This window comes from Bubalus bubalis, chromosome 10, assembly GCF_019923935.1.
Source record: "Bubalus bubalis isolate 160015118507 breed Murrah chromosome 10, NDDB_SH_1, whole genome shotgun sequence".
Lineage (NCBI taxonomy): Eukaryota > Metazoa > Chordata > Mammalia > Artiodactyla > Bovidae > Bubalus > Bubalus bubalis.
In genome coordinates this window covers 82,397,726-82,402,551 of record NC_059166.1, presented here as the reverse complement: position 1 = coordinate 82,402,551, position 4,826 = coordinate 82,397,726, and positions in this window count along the sequence as shown.

Genomic DNA, 4,826 nt, shown 5'->3' with positions numbered 1-4,826 from the left:
CAGTCTTTTTCTTTGATGGTTGTTCTGCAGATAGTGGTGATTTTGATGTGCTTGTAATAGGAGGCAAGCTATAATTAAATCATTTTGCTATATACCTGAAACATTGTAAATCAACTATCAGTTCAGTTCAGTTCAGTCGTTCAGTTCAGTTCAGTCGCTCAGTTGTGTCCAACTCTTTGCAACCCCATGGACTACAGCACGCCAGGCCTCCCTGTCCATCACCGACTCCTGGAGTTTACTCAAATTCATGTCCATTGAGTCAGTGATGCCATCAAACCATCTCATCCTCTGTCGTCCCCTTCTCCTCCTGCCTTCAATCTTTCCTAGCATCAGGGTCTTTTCAAATGAGTCAGTTCTTCTCATCAGGTAGCCAAATCAACTATACTTCAATAAAAATATTAAAAACAAAAGCACAAAGGTACTGCCCAATTTCACTGTCCATAAATTACGAAGCAGTTTTATTCTTTTTATTATCTTTCAAAGAGAAAATAAAACTTTCTCTACATTTTAAATGTATTCATAGGCATTCTAATTACTTTATATAAGATTATTCGGCAATATGTTTAATGGTTTGAATACTAAGTAGTAATCTTTAAATAGAATAGACTTTCTTTACGTAAATAAGCAGTCTTTCATTTCCAGAACAATCTCATAAAAAATTGAATAGCTTCTCTTCTTTACTATCCAAGAGAAATGACCAAAGGCCAGGATATTGTTTTATCCAAAGAAATGTATTTTTCTCCTTCTGCAGACTTCTGTGCATCAAAAGCTTCCTAATTGGGGGGACAAAAAAGTTTCCACAAAAAATCAGTGGGCACTCCAAAGTTCTCCTCCAAAGTTCTGGATGCAGTGGCAAATAACTTGTCAACACAATTAGGAATCAATGCTCAATACGTATCAAGCTGATGAAAGGAATGCATGGTTCTTTGACAATTTGTTTCAACCTGTTTTATTAACTTTATACAAACACAGTTCAAGGGATATTTTGAAGAAGTCATAGATTCCCAGTACTGAAGCCTTATCCTTGTGTGTTTTCTGACTTAGTATTATCAAGGTTTTTTTTTTTAAATTGAAATATAGTTTATTTATTAACACAATGTTATTTTAGTTTCTGGTGTACAGCAAAGTGATTCAGTTATATATATTGTATATACACACACATAAGAATACATATATATTCTTATATACACATATATGTATACATTTATGCATACACATATATATGTATATATATATATACTCTTTTTCAGATACTTTTCCATTATGGTTTATTAGAGGATATTTAATATAGTTCCCCGTTCTGTACAACAGGACCTTGTTGATTATCTATTTTATACATAGTAGCTTGTCTCTGCTAATCCCAAACCCCTAATTTATCCCTCCCTCACCCCTTTCCCCTTTGGTAACCCTGTTTGTTTTCTACCTCTATGAGTCTATTTCTGTTCTGCAAATGAGTTCATTTGTATCATGTTTTAGATTCAACATGTAAGCGATATCATATGGTATTTGTTTTTCTCTTTCTGGTTTTTCACTTAGTATGATAATCTTTAGATCTATCCATGTTGCTATTTCATTCTCTTTTATGGCGGAGCAGTATTCCATTCTTCTTTATCCATTCTTCTGTCAAAATAACATCAAGTTTTGAAAGTTGACTACAGACTCACCTAACTAATTAGACATGGTCTCAGACTTCTCAATATACAGCCTCTGTACTCATTATATTCCAGTTAATAATAAATGTACTTCAAAATTGAAAGAAAAATCATAAAAGGAAGGAAAATGATGTTTGGACATTTCACTTTTTGGTCATTTTCAAGGGTTTGGTTATTGGTTTTCTGTATATTACCCTCCAAGACAACATTCAAATTCCTTGTCCTCTATATTCATTTTATGTACCTTCATCCTAGAATTAGAATTACCTGTCTAGATTTGCTTCCCAATTTGGCAAATTGGACTATGGACTGACTATGGACTATGGACTATGGAACGGGACAAACCTGGATTCCAAGCCCAGATTCACCATCTACAGATGGAGATACCTCAGTCATCTGTAAAAATGTCTCTAAGCCTTAGTTCTCATTTGTGAAATGTGTATTATCTCACTTAATCGCAAGCCAGTCTGTAAAGTAAGCATAGTCTTTTATCTTTTTCTATTTTTCCATGAGAGAGAGGGATAGAAAGAGAGATTATCTAAAATTATTTCAAATATATTTACTTATACAAAATCCAGACCTGTCACACTGAACTACCCAGCCAGATTTGGAAGCATGAGAAATTACTACAGCCAGTGGTATTCGGGAGCTAGACTGTACTTTTGCAAGAGCCAGTGGTGTACATCTCTCTCCCAGGTCTGCATGCAGTGATGTCTCACTGAAACCTAGTTTGAAATAGACCATCGATACTGGGAGCATTTATACCATGGGAGCTGGCAAACAATTGCAAGACAGAACTTTCTCGTCTCTTTGGTTCCCTTCCATTCCCTTTCCTCCTTTCCTTCCTCCTTCCTCCCTTTATTTCTTCCTTCCTTCCCTGCCTCCCTCCCCCCTCCTTCTTCTTCCCCTCCTTCTCCCTCTCTGCCTTCCTCTTCCTCATCTCCTCTGCCCCCTCCTCCTCCTTCTCCTTCTCCTACTTTTTCTTCTCCTTACCGTCTTCTTCTTCTTCTCGCTCTCCCTCTTTCTCTCTCTGTCTTCCTTTCTTGGAGATCAAGTTGTTTTACGTTTACCAGTGCATCATTGATTAGAATCCACAAAGATAGATTTATAGCATCCATAAGATATATATAGATTGAAATATATATTTAATTATTGTGTAAACTCATATAATCTATGCGTCTTTGCCAAAATCAGAGGGCATTTTGTGTACATAGAAATAGCATAATCACTACCATATGACCCAACAATCCCACTACTGGGTATATACCCTGAGAAAACCATAATTGAAACAGACACATGTACCCCAATGTTCACGGCAGCACTTTTTACAATAGCTAGGACATGGAAGCAACCTAGATATCCACAAATAGATGAGTGAAGTGAAGTGAAGTTGCTCAGTTGTGTCTGACTCTTTGCAACCCTGTGGACTGTAGCCTGCCAGGCTCCTCTGTCCATGGGATTCTCCAGGCAAGAATACTGGGGTGGGTTACCATTTCCTTCTCCAGGGGATCTTTCCAACCCCGGGATCGAACCTGGGTCTCCCACATTGCAGGCAGACGCTTTAACTTCTGAGCCACCAGGGAAGCATAAATGAATGGGTACATAAATTGCGGTACATATACACAATAGGATATTACTCAACTATAAAAAGAACACATCTGAGTCAGTCCTAATGAGGTGGATGAACCTAGAGCCTATTATACAGAGTGAAGTAAGTCAAAAAGAGAAAGACAAATATTGTATATTAACGCATGTGTATGGAATCTAGAACGATGGTACTGATGAACCTATCTACAGGGCAGAAAGGGAGATACAGACACAGAGAACAGACTTGCGGACACAGAGAGGAAAGGAGAAGGCGGGACGAATTGGGAGAGTAGCGTGGAAGCATATACACTACCATATCCAGGCCAGAATACTGGAGTGGGCAGCCTTTCCCTTCTTCAGGGGATCTTCCCAACCTAGGGATTGAACCCAGGTTTCCCGCATTGCAGGAGGATTCTTTACCAGCTGAGCCAGAGGGAAGCCCATGAAATAGATAGCCAGTGGGAATTTGCTGTGTCAACAAAGAGCTCAACACAGTGTGCTGTGACAACCTGGAGAGGTGGGATGGGGTGGGAGATGGGAAGGGGGTTCAGGAGAGAGGGGACATGTGTATACCTGTGGCTGATTCATGTTGATGTATGACAGAGGCCAACACAATATTGTAAAGCAATTAACCTCCAATTAAATCATAATTTTAAAAAAGAAAAAACAAATAACATCTTCATACTATTAGTGGAGAGAATCTATAGTTGCCATTTAAACATTAATTTCCTTTGCAAATGATCCTGATATTTGGCAGGTAGTTCATAAATTTGTATAGTGCAACTATGGCCTAGTATTTATTTTCCATGTATGTATTACTTGCAATTCTTCTAAACTGTGAGCTCCTCAGAGGGATTTACTAGATTAAAGACAAGTGTCAGTTAAGGACTATTCTAATGGCTGTGTGGGGCTCAGACTAGTCACTCGGAGGCGGCGGGGGAATCAATTATTACTTAATTTTAAAATCTAATGTTTCTGAAAAGACAGAGTTTAAAAGAAGAAGAGTATGTTCTGGAAACTAAACCTTTACCAATGCACAAGTAAGTATATTCTCAGCCTTGGAGATGTAGGCAGAGATCACTGCAGCTTTGTCTTTATGTGTCTCTTGCTGTCATTTGTTCTGTAATTCAAGCTTCAGTTTTTAAAATTTTCCATTCTTGCTGTATGTCAGCAGTATAATCCTTGAGAAACTTATGTTTGCTCTTTAAAAGCATCATTCTGACTATTGCTAGTTTAAAACATCTCCAATTCAGATCCTGGGGTCAGCTCCCAGGCTCCCTGCACTGCATCCAGGAGAAGCATTCTTTAGATCATTGTGAAAAGGGAAAAAGGAACAGGGGAGGGAACATTAGTACAGTTTTGGTTTACACATAATACCTTTTCCTGCCATGAAAAGATTTCTTATGAAGGCAGATATAGAACACCACTGAAGATAAAACATCATTCCACACCAGAATCACATACGGGAAGTCCAGGGATCCACCAAACACACTCAAGACAAGACTTTATTGTAGTAGATGAGCCTAGAAATTCATCTCGTATTTCAGGAAAACCAGAAACTCTCTCTCCCCACAGAGGCACTGCCAT